Source organism: Lygodium microphyllum, chromosome 21 (genome assembly GCF_053477565.2).
Source record: "Lygodium microphyllum isolate KBCC chromosome 21, Lygodium_microphyllum_v1.1.10, whole genome shotgun sequence".
NCBI classification, from domain to species: Eukaryota; Viridiplantae; Streptophyta; class Polypodiopsida; order Schizaeales; family Lygodiaceae; genus Lygodium; species Lygodium microphyllum.
The window spans coordinates 119933766-119946423 of NC_141155.1; positions in this window are offsets into that span (position 1 = coordinate 119933766).

Genomic DNA, 12658 nt, shown 5'->3' on the forward strand with positions numbered 1-12658 from the left:
TGGGCATTAATGCATTGGTCATTGCCTCCATCTCAGGCTCCAAGATTGTAGGAAAGTTTGGAAGGTTGCTTGTCTCCTTTGGTATTGATATTATGGATTGGGTAGTACCTTCCAAGTGGTGGATTTGCTCAAGCACTCCATCCATCGCACGCCCATGAACTCTTCTAACTAGCCGCAAAGGGTGCACTCCTCCTTGGTATGAGACATCACCTCCCTATAGTAAAATTTATGGCCACATCCAATGTTTTTGTATATGATATTCAATTAGTTTGTAAATATAATGCATGATTGATATACACTTTTCTTACCGTTTTCTCAAAATCTGAGATCGCCTGATAAATGATCTCTGATTGAAACTTGCCGAAGCAACGTACATGTTCTATAGACAATCGACGTTTTCGTGTAGTTTCCAGCTTACATTGAGAGTGAGGACATGGGACACACTAATTAAGATATGCCTCACGATCTTGAACATCACGGCCTTCATTGCTTTCCATTTGGTCTACGTTACGACAAACACTTTGTTTTTGTTATCATTCTTTTTTTCTTTCTTAAATTGTTTGAGAAGGGATTTCTTCTCTTGTAACTCAAAAAAATTAATGTCTGTAAAGTCTCCACCCACCTATGGACGGGCCTACAGTATGTAAAGTTTAATATGTTATGCAAGGGGACGAGGGAGTAGCTACCCTATGTCAGAGTGTTTCCCATCCCGTGGTATTGCACTGGACCTCACCACCTTTTTTCCTTTGTGTGCACCTTTAACAAAGCCTCTCTCTCTCTCTCTACTACTACTACTACTACTACTACCACTACTATTACTAGTACTTTCTTTCCCGAAGCATTGAACACACCCAAGATGCTCCCTAAACAAAACCTCTGTGTGTGTGTGTGTGTGTGTGTACTACTACCACCACCACCACCACCACCACCACCACTACTACTACTATTACTACTATTACTACTACTACAAACAAGAAAAGAAGAAGTTAAAGAACAACCCTCCCTCTCTCCCTCTCTCTCTCTTTGTCTCTTTTTTTATTATGTTTCATGTTTATTCCCTCTCTCTCTCTCGTTCCTTCTTTCTTTTTCTCTCTTCCTCTCCCTCTCTCATTTCTATTAACAAAACATCTCTCTCTCTCTCTCTCTCTCTCTCTCTCTCTCTCTACTACTACTACTACTACTGCTGCTGCTACTGCTGCTACTACTACTACTACTACTACTATAACAACAACAAACAAGAAATGAAGAAACAACAACAACAACAATAACTACTGCTACTACTACTACTACTACTACTACTACTACTACCACCACCACCACCACCACCACCACAAACAAGAAACGAAGAAACTAAAGATTGGTATTCCTTCTGTCAAGCCTCCAGGTGTACAGAGAGCTCATAGTAATGCAAAGGCTCCATTAAGTGATCCGGTGGTACGCAGATCTAGTAGGGTCAGATACCCTATTAAAAGATTTGGTTTTGAAGGTTACGCAACTCACCATTATGCTTATATGGTGAAGCTAGTTGAGGATGTTGAGCCCACATGTTTTGAAGAGGCTGCTGGTCATGCTCATTGGGATGCAGCAATGGATAAGGAGATGGTTGCATTAGAGGCCAACAAGACTTGGGATCTAGTATCATTGCCAAATGGCAACAAAGCAATTGGATGTAAGTGGGTTTATAAGATTAAGCACAATGCTGATGGTTCTATTAGTAGGTACAAAGCTAGGCTGGTTACAAAAGGCTATGCCCAGACATATGGCATAGATTATGATGAAACCTTCAGTCCAGTTACTAGGATGGAAACTGTCAAATGTGTGATTGCTTTGGCAGTAGCCAGAGGTTGGAGGTTGTAGCAAATGGATGTGAAGAATGTCTTCTTGCATGGTGATTTGCAGGAAGAAGTGTATATGGATTAGCCAGCAGGTTATGAAGATTTAGAGCATCCCACATATGTGTGCAGGTTGAAGAAGGTGCTCTATGGGCTCAAGCAAGCACCTAGAGCATGGTCTGACAAGATCAGAGAGTATCTTGTCAATATTGGCTTTTATGTTTCTGATGTTGATCACTCACTTTATGTGAGAAAGGGAGATGCAGGTTTGGTCATCATAGTCATCTATGTGGATGACCTGACTAAAAAAGTTCAGGTTCTCTTTGTAGGAGAATCATATGGCTTGTGATTAAACTTTTAAGATTGACTACTTATTTAAATCAAGGACTTTTTGAAGAAGAAGTTTGAGATAAAGGATTTAGGTGAGCTAAGGTACTTCCTTGGCATTGAGGTGATCAGATGTGATGATGCTATATGGCTGTCCCAAAGACACTATGGCTTGGATATGTTGTTCGAGTATGGTATGAGAGCATGCAAATCACTTTCAGTCTCATTGGAGCAGAATGTAAAGTTGAGTGCTGATGTTGGGGATGAGATAGAAGACCCTACTATGTTCAAGAGGATAGTGGGGAGTTTGATCTACATGACCATTACAAGGCCAGACTTGAGCTACGCTGTTGGTCTTGTGAGTCAGTTTATGCAAGTACCTAGAAAGCCACATTTGGATACAGTCAGACGCATATTGAGATATGTGAAGTCCACATTACATTATGGATTTTTCTATGAGGCAGGTACAGATGTACAGGTGTTTGGATACACAGATGTAGATTGGACTGGTAGTATGTCTGATAGAAGATCTACCAGCGTATACATGTGGTCTCTTGGTAGTGCAGCAGTTGCTTGGAGCACCAAAAAGAAATCTACAGTTGTTTTGTCGAGTACAGAGGCTGAGTATAGAGGTATCGCTGTTGCAGCATGTGAGGTAGTATGGCTACAAAAGTTAATGGCTGATTTGGATGTGCAGGTGGAAGGTCCAGTTGTCATTTATTGTGACAACATGAGCAATATAGAGTTGGCTAGGAACCATGTGTTCCATGCCAGGACAAAACATATTGAGGTACACTATGACTTTGTGAGAGAGAAGGTACTAATAGGTGAGATTGACTTGGTGTATGTTAGGACACATGATCAGATAGCTGACATCTTCATGAAGGCATTAGGTACAGAGAAGCTTCAAAATTTTTGAAGCTTACTTGGAGTCACAAAGATGCAGTGGAGCTTGAGGGGGAGTGTTGAGATGACAAGCTCAACACATGCGGACATTGATGATGGACCTCCTGGTTAGATGGGTCCACACATCTACACTTAGCACATCGGTGGTCATTATGACTCACACATGGCCACTGACTCATTACTTATTATATTCAGGTTGTTACACCTATTTATAGCTGGCATAATTATAGTGCCAGTCGACTAGTGTAGTCGGTTATTGACTTAGTAGGCCACTTTCCTTTATGTTCTACCTTATCTATACTTTGTGTACATTGTAAAGTGTGTGTGGAAGAAGAAGAATAAACTAGCAAGAAAACGTTTTGGCCTCCATCTCTCTTCTTGTCTCTTGAGTGAGCTTCTCCTTGTGCATTCTGTGTGTGTTTGGCGCAGCATCTTTAGCAAGTCCCCCCACCACGCGATTCTTGACACACAAGCCTTAGAAGGATCTTTTTATTTTATGTTGATCCTTGACGACTATAGTAGGAAGACGTGGGTATACTTCCTTCATGATAAGGCTCAAGCTTTCGATAAGTCTAAAGAATGGCTAGAAGTTGTTGAGAATGAAATATGTTAAAGTGTAAAGAATTTTAGAATAGATGGTGGTGGTAAGTGCAATTTAAAGTAGTTTGAAGATTTTTGCGTGAGCAAAGTAATTAAGCATCAATTGAGAATGTCTCATAAACCTTAGTAGAATGGCATTGTTGAACAATGAAATTGCATCACTGTGAAAATGGAAAGGTGCATGCTTAAGGATGAGGAATTTCCTAACCAATTTTGGGTAAACTCTATTAATATTATAGTATGCATGCTTAATCAAAGTTACACAAACACTCTTAAGAGAAAAACTCCTCATGAAGCTTATTCTAGTAAGAAACCATCTACCTCACATTTTAGACTTCTGGATGTGAATGTTATGCACATGTTCCAAAGGATAAGAGTAATGAGTGCTGAAATGACTATATTTTTTGGTTGATTTTTGTTATTTTTGAGGTCTGAATGGTTGATTTTTTATGGAATTTGAGTGATAATTGGTTATTTTGTAAGTGTTTTGGATGATATTGATTATGTTTTGGATGATATTGATTATGTTTCGGAAGCTTATGATTATTCTCAGTAGAAATATGAGGCTCTGTGATGTTCTTATAGGTTGTGTTGAGGTTCTATTGGTTTTGATACCTTCTATTTAGCTTTTGTTTTGTTTTGATTTTCTTCTGTATGAAGTATGGATTGATGATTGATGAAGGTTGAGATCTTTTGAAATATTATTGAGTCGTTTTGGATAGTTTGTAATGGTTTTAGTATGAGTTATGAGGTTCTGATGTTCTCTATTGATCTTTTGTTTACCCTCTGTAGAGCCTTTGTCTTTGCTCTGTCTCTACTCTGTTTTTGTTCTGTAAATCCTCTGTAGATCTTTTGTAAGTGTTCTGTGATATGAAGTTGTACTTTCGAAAAGTTTTCTAACTTTTGGAAAGGATGAACCTAAGTTCAAAAGATCTAAAACAAATGGAAGAAGTAGCTGTTGAAGACTCAAGTGCAGACTAAAGTGAAGTGACAGTAGTGAGCTATGAAGAGACACTCTAGTGACTCTGGTGCCCTTTCATACCTCCCATACCTCTTGGGAGGTGCATCCACGACCTAAGAGGGATGATTATGAGATATTATTGATACTTTTAGTAAGGAGATGATGTACTATTGATTGACAGAGAGAGAGAGAGTCAGAGATGCCAATTCTATTTTTAAAAATATATCGTTTAAGAGAGATTGAGAGAGAAAACTATGAAAACAATGAAGATGAATACTATGTGATTATTTCCATTCAAAAGTGGTGTGTTCTTTTATGTTCCTTGTTCTATTGATGGATTCTATAAAGATGTTGAATATTATGGTTGATTCTATTAAATTTGTGGGAGATATCTACTATGATGCTGTGTGAAGATTTGTTCTTTTCCTTGTTGTGGTTCTCAAAAGAATGAAACAAAAGCTTGTTGATGTTACAATATAGATTTTCTTGCAGTAGAAACCCCTTTTCCTCAATGTTCTTCTTGGGGCTCCAAAGAGAAACAACTTAAATCCAAAAAGCACAAAATGTGTCTTCTTAGGCAATAGTGATAAGAAAAAGGCTTATATTAAATTGTATGGCAAGAGGCAAAGAAGGTCGTAGTTAGTGTTGAAGGAGGAGCCGCATACATTGGAGGATGAGAATATAAGTTATTCCACTTTATCATCGAGCAAAGAAGTAGTTCACTACTATGAACCTATTCCAAGAGTTATCCCGACCTTCAAGGGGCGTCATCTTTACCTCCAAAGCGAGAGGTTGACCATCCTATTGATAAGAGGGTTATACCACTTCTTAGTTATGCCATTTGGACTTTCCAATGCACTCGCTACTTTTCAAGCCCTCATGAATAAAATATTACAACCCTTCATGTTCAAAACATTCCTTGTTTTCTTTGATTATATCCCTATCTATAGAAAATCCAAGGATGAGCATTTGAAGCATATATGATAGGTCTTTGACACATTATGAAGACACACACTCTTTGCTAAGATGATGAAGTCTTCTTTCATGGAAGATGAAGTTGAATACTTAGGTCATGTTTTGGGAGAGCAAGGCATTAGAGTGGATCCCAACAAGGTAAATATGTTAAAGAATGGCCTAATCTTATGAATGCAACCTCTTTGAAGGATTCCTTGGGTTATCATCCTTCTATAGAAGGTTCATCAAGAACTATGCTCATGTGTGTTGAGATGACAAGCTCAACACATGCGGACATTGATGATGGACCGCCTGGTTAGATGGGTCCACACGTCTACACTTAGCACATCAATGGTCATTATGACTCACACATGGCCACTGACTCATTACTTATTATATTCAGGTTGTTACACCTATTTACATGTGGCATAGTTATAGCGCCAGTCGACTAGTGTAGTCGGTTATGCATTGTTTGACTTAGTAGGCCACTTTCCTTTATGTTGTATCTTATCTATACTTTGTGTACATTGTAAAGAGTGTGGAAGAAGAAGAAGAAACCATCAAGAAAACGTTTTTAGCCTCCATCTCTCTTCTTGTCTCTTGAGTGAGCTTCTCCTTGTGCATTCTGTGTGTGTTCGGCGCATCATCTTGAGCAAGTCCCCCCACCATGAGATTCTTGACATGGTATTAGAGCCGCGCCACTGAGAGAGGCTGATTTCAAAGGCTGAAGTAAAGGAGAAGAAGCAAGGTTCGAGCAAGCAAACCACGGGTAAGAAGCTCTCCCATTCTTCCACTCTCTCTCTTGGATAGAGCCTGTGGAGGCACCGGAATCATGGTCGAGCAAAAATCTCAGATTGTAGTGAGATTTGGTGTGCACGAAGAGTGCTATGTATTTAGAGGCCGTTATTTTGGGCATCTGAGATTGCAGTGAGATTTGGTGTGCAGTTATTTTGAGAATTTGAGGCCGTTTCAGGCCCCGTTTTAGAGCTGCAAGGTTGGGGACATCAGTTTTAGGGTACACTGTGATTTCGACTGTTCTGACCGAAAGTGGGTATGTAGGTTACAAATTGCGAATTTGTAATTCTTGAGGTGTTTGCAAGAAGCAAACATAAGGTTTATCTACAAACAGGTTGCAGATTGCATGTACTATTGAGCAGACAGTGAAAAAGGTTGTTTGGTGTATTGCTGTGCACTACAGGTCAAAGGTTGCAGAAGATTTGCTTGTTGTTTGAAGAGAGTTTTGTGATAATGATAGAGAACAGTGAAAGCCCCATCATTGAGAAGCTCGATAAGAACAACTACCCATCATGGAAGTTCCATGTCACAAACTTCCTTATTGGAAAATGCCTCTGTGAGTTTGTTTCAGGTGAAGAAAAGGAGCCGAAGGTGAGTGATCCTCCAACTGCAAAAGAGACAAAGGCACGTAAGGAACGGAATGCAAAAGATAAAAAGGTCATGTATTGGCTGTCTACAGTAATTGACAATAATATGCTGCGACATATTAGAAATGCAGAGAATTCATATGCAGCTTGGACCATACTTGAAAGTATGTTTTCTGTAAATACAAAGGCACCAAAGATTCAACTCAAGTAAGAGTTGAATACATTGAAGAAAGGGAAGATGTCTATCAATGAGTATGCACTGAAGGTAAGGAGCATTACAGATGCCTTGGCAGCGATTGATGCAATGCCCGATGATGATGATTTGGTGTCGTCTATCTTGGGTGGACTTAACAATGAAAAGGCTTGGAAGTCTTTTGTAACTTCCGTATATGTTAGAAAGCCATTTCCAGATTTTGATGAGTTGGTCTCCCTTATGATCACTAAAGAGATCAACATGCAGAGTGAGACATCTAAAAAGAAGTGGTGAATACGTCCAAGATTTCTACTCCAGTTCAGGAAGGGGACGTGGCAGGTTCTCTTCAAGAGGCCGTGGTACAGGACATGGTAGTGACAAACAGATTGAATTAGCAATTTGGCGATATGCACGTTTCAGGAGGTCGTGGTAACTTTAGAGGCAGGGGGAGCTTTAGAGAAAGAGATGAATTGCAGAACAGAGGTTCTAACAACTCTGGTATTGTGTGCCACTATTATGGCAAAATAGGTCATATTGCAGCCTAATGTTATGCTAAGAAAGATGATATCCCCAGTGGTAAGTTACAGCAAGGAAACTATGCATCGTCTTCAATACAGAATGAAGACAAAAATGAACGTCTGTTTGTTATGCAACATAATGCTGAATGTTGTTACAAGAAAGGGAACACATGATGATGTTTGGTATGTTGATTCAGGTGCATCCAATCGTATGACCAGCCATGCAGAATGGTTTGGAGAGATGCAAGATTTGCAAAATGCAGGTTATGTGCAGACGGGTGATGATTCATGCCACCCAATTTCACACATTGGAAAAGTTCCCTTGTCCTTGCATGATGCTAAGACAAAGAGTCTTTCAGATGTATTACATGTGCCATCTATTACAAAGAACTTGGTGTCAATCGGTCAAATGGTAGAGCAAGGGCTGCAAGTCAAATTTAATGCAAAGGGCTGCTTTGTAGAAGACTTCAATGACAAGTGCAGGTTAGTTGCAAAGGAAAGTAGAGTTGGGCGTATGTTTACTCTGGATGTTGGAATTCCTACTATGAATGGTGCTATGTATGCTAAAGGAAAAGGTGTTGTTGCAGATATTGAAATTTGGCACAAAGGCAGAGGACATGCAAATGTACAAAGGCTGAAATTAATGCAGTCCAAAGGGTTGGTTACAGGTTTGCCTACATTTAGAGTTGTAGAATTTCATAAGGTATGCGAAGCATGTCAGTTTGGTAAGCATGCAAGACAACCCTTTTCACATGATAGAGATGTAAGTAGAAATATCCTTGATGTTATGCATATAGACATTTGGGGGCCTGCACAAAATGTATCTCTTAGAGGCAGTTCATACTTTGTCACATTCATTGATGATTGTTCTAGAAAGCTGTGGGTATATTTTATGAAGGAAAAGAGTGAAGCATTTGAGCACTTTAGAACTTTCAAGGTTGTAGTTGAAAGAGAAATAGGCTTGAAAGTAAAGTGCTTGAGGTTAGATGGAGGGGGATAGTACCTCTCAAATGAGTTCAGTGATTTTGTGAGGTCTCATGGGATAAAGAGACAGTTCACATGCAGGTATACCCCACAGCAAAATGGGGTTGCAGAAAGGAAAACACACATATTGCAGAAGTTGCACGCGCTCTGAATGGCTGAAAAGAATATGCCAATGTATTTTGGTCTAAGGCTATTCATACTGCTGTTTATATTATGAATAGAACTCCCACAGCTGCAGTTCATGGTATGACCCCTGAAGAATGTTTTACATGTAAGAAGCCTGATGTCTCACACTTGAAACTGTTTGGCTGCATTGCGTATGTTCATGTGCCATATGAGTTGCAGAAGAAACTGGATCCAAAGGCTAAAAAGTGTTTCTTTATTGGATACTCTTTAGAGATGAAAGGATATCGCTGTTATAACCCTGTCACATGTAAGTTCAGAGTGAGCAGGGATGTCATCTTTGATGAAATGAGCAGTTGCTATGCATCTAGTGGTGATGCATTGGATGATGATGATGATCATGACACTCATGTGCAGGCTGAAAAGCAAGAATCACGGACTCTTAGTGGACCAGAGACATCATCTGGTAGTCCTTGGTCTGGGAGACTAAGGAGTACCTCTACATCTTCAAGTGCATCTAGTAGCACTACAGGTAAAGCAAAGGAAAGAATAAAGTGTCACATGGCATTGATGCAGTTCTTGATGGAGACTCCAGTGGCTCTGAGAGCTTAGATGATGAGCTTGGTATTTCTTCTGTGAGGACACTAGGTGTATAGAGAGCTCATAATAGTGTAAAGGCTCCATTGAGTGATTCGGTGGTATGCAGATCTAGCACGGTCAGATACTCTGTTAAAATATTTGGTTTTGAAGGTTATGAAACTCACCATTATGCTTATATAGTGAAACTAGTTGAGGATGTTGAGTTCACTTGTTTTGAGGATGCTGTTGGTCATACTCATTGGGATGCAGCAATGGATGAGGAGATGGCTGCATTAGAGGCCAATAAGACTTGGGATCTAGTATCATTGCCAAAGGGCAAGAAAGTTATTGGATGTAAGTGGGTTTATAAGATTAAGCACAATGCAGATGGTTTTATTAGTAGATATAAAGCTAGGCTGGTTGCAAAAGGCTATGCCTAGACATATGGCATAGATTATGAAGAAACCTTCAGTCCAGTTGCTAGGATGGCAACTGTCAGATGTGTGATTGCTTTGGCAGCAGCCAAAGATTGGAGGTTGCAGCAAATGGATGTGAAGAATGCCTTCTTTCATGGTGATTTACAGGAAGAAGTGTATATGCATCAGCCAGCAGGTTATGAAGATTTAGAGCATCCCATGTATGTGTTCAGGTTGAAGAAGGCGCTCTATGGGCTCAAGCAAGCACCTAGAGCATGGTCTGACAAGATCAGAGAGTATCTTGTCAATATTGGCTTTTATGTTTCTGATGCTGATCACTCACTTTATGTGAGAGAGGGAGATGCAGGTTTGGTCATCATAGTCATCTATGTGGATGACTTGATTATTACAGGTGATAGTGATAGTGGGATTGCTGAAGTCAAGGATTTTTTGAAGAAGAAGTTTGAGATGAAGGATTTAGGTGAGCTAAGGTACTTCCTTGGCATTGAGGTGATCAGATGTGATGATAGTATATGGTTGTCCCAAAGACAATATGGCTTGGATATGTTGTCCAAGTATGGTATGACAGCATGCAAACCACTTTCAGTTCCATTTGAGCAGAATGTAAAGTTGAGTGCTGATGTTGGGAATGAGATAGAAGACCCTACTATGTTTAGGAGGATAGTGGGGAGTTTGATCTACATGACCATTACAAGGCCAGACTTGAGCTACGTTGTTGGTCTTCGGAGTCAGTTTATGCAAGTACCTAGAAAGCCACATTTAGATGCAGTGAGACGCATATTGAGATATGTGAAGTCCACATTACATTATGGACTTTTCTATGAGACATGTATAGATGTACAGGTGTTTGGATACATAGATGCAGATAAGGCTGGTAGTATGTCTGATAGAAGATCTACCAGCGGATACATGTTCTCTCTCGGTAGTGCAGCAGTTTCTTGGAGCAGCAAAAAGCAATCTATAGTTGCTTTGTCGAGTACAGAGGCTGAGTATAGAGGTGCTGCTGTTGCAGCATGTGAGGTAGTATGGATACAAAAGTTAATGGCTGATTTGGATATGCAAATGGAAGGTCCAGTTTTCATTTATTGTGACAACATGAGCAGTATACAGTTGGCTAGGAACCGTGTGTTCCATGCCAGTACAAAACATATTGAGGTACACTATCACTTTGTGAGAGAGAAGGTACTAGCAGGTGAGATTGACTTGGTATATGTCAGCACACAGGATTAGATAGTTGACACCTTCATGAAGGCATTGGGTACAGAGAAGCTTCAAAAGTTTCAAACTCACTTAGAGTTGCAAAGATGCAGTTGAGCTTGAGGGGGAGTGTTGAGATGACAAGCTCAACACATGCGGGCATTGATGTACCGCCTGGTTAGATGGGTCCACACGTCTACACTTAGCACGTCGGTGGTCATTATGACTCACACATGGCCACTGACTCATTACTTATTATATTCAGGTTGTTACACCTATTTACAGCTGGCATAGTTATAGCACCAGTCGACTAGTGTAGTCGGTTATGCATTGTTTGACTTAGTAGGCCACTTTCCTTTATGTTGTATCTTATCTATACTTTGTGTACATTGCAAAGAGTGTGGATGAAGAAGAAGAAACCAGCAAGAAGACGTTTTTAGCCTCCATTTCTCTTCTTGTCTCTTGAGTGAGCTTCTCCTTGTGCATTCTGTGTGTGTTTGGTGCAGCATCTTGAGCAAGTCCCCCCACCACGCGATTCTTGACAATATGGTGGCTCCATTGATGGATAGACTAAAAAAAGAGGCTTTCTTTTGAGACTCCATCACCGATCAAAAAAAGGAGGCTTTCGTTTGAGACTCCATCACTGATCAAAGTTTCAATGAGCTAAAATCTCTCTTAATTTCAGCACCTACTATGGTTAAGTATAAAAGGTTGAGTTGTAACTAGCCTAGCATCCTTTTTTTATTTTACAATATTACATATTTGAGGTCTCAACCTCCCACTATCTAAGAGGGTAAATACTCTTGGCCACCATAGCTTGGGGTGCATTCCATGTTGCAACCATTCATCATTTGATTCTCAGACAACATTGATAATATCATTTCATGCCTAGCCACTTTGGCTATGGTTTCTTGGCATTTTAGTCTATTCTTGAATTTTCAGTTTCATGGATTCCTGTGAGAATTAGCTTCTTTACATACTATTGTTTGGGAATTGAAGTTTGGCATGCTTGGAGATCAAATTTGGTTGGCAAAATCTTCATCTCTCAAAAGAAGTATGCATGAGAGACCTTAAAAAGCATTTGGCATGATTGAGTGTAAGGAGATAGCTACACCTATGGAGGTTAATATAAAGTTATCCATTGATGATACATTAACACTAGTAGAAATTGGGAGATATAGGAGGTTGATTCCTAACTTGTAACGTGTCTACCTGTTCCCTTCAGGACACGTCTTAGCAATCCATCGGAAAGGAGATCTAAAAAGCTACGCCTGGCACTCCCATGGAATGTTACGGTGTTTGCGATCTAGGACTTTCCACATCTGCTATGTAGCCAAAGTATTCTGGCCGTTCCCACTTACGACCGACCTAAATCAGGGTTTCCCCTAAGGTTCATTTCCTAAACGGCAACTAGTGTCGTCGAACCCCGAGCGAACTACTTTACGTAGAAATGCAAGAGCTGAAGCGGATTCATGCTGCACTTGGTTCAAGGAAAATGAGAACGAGAGGGATGCAAGACTTGACCTCTCTACCATAAGGCATAGTCCCATTCCGTTCCCCTAAAACAACGTAAACCGGGGTTGTTATAACCTAGAATCTAGGTTAGTAGTGCCCTTCCTATTCATTTCCTTTGAGAAGATGAATCCCCTTGCTATCCATTATGAT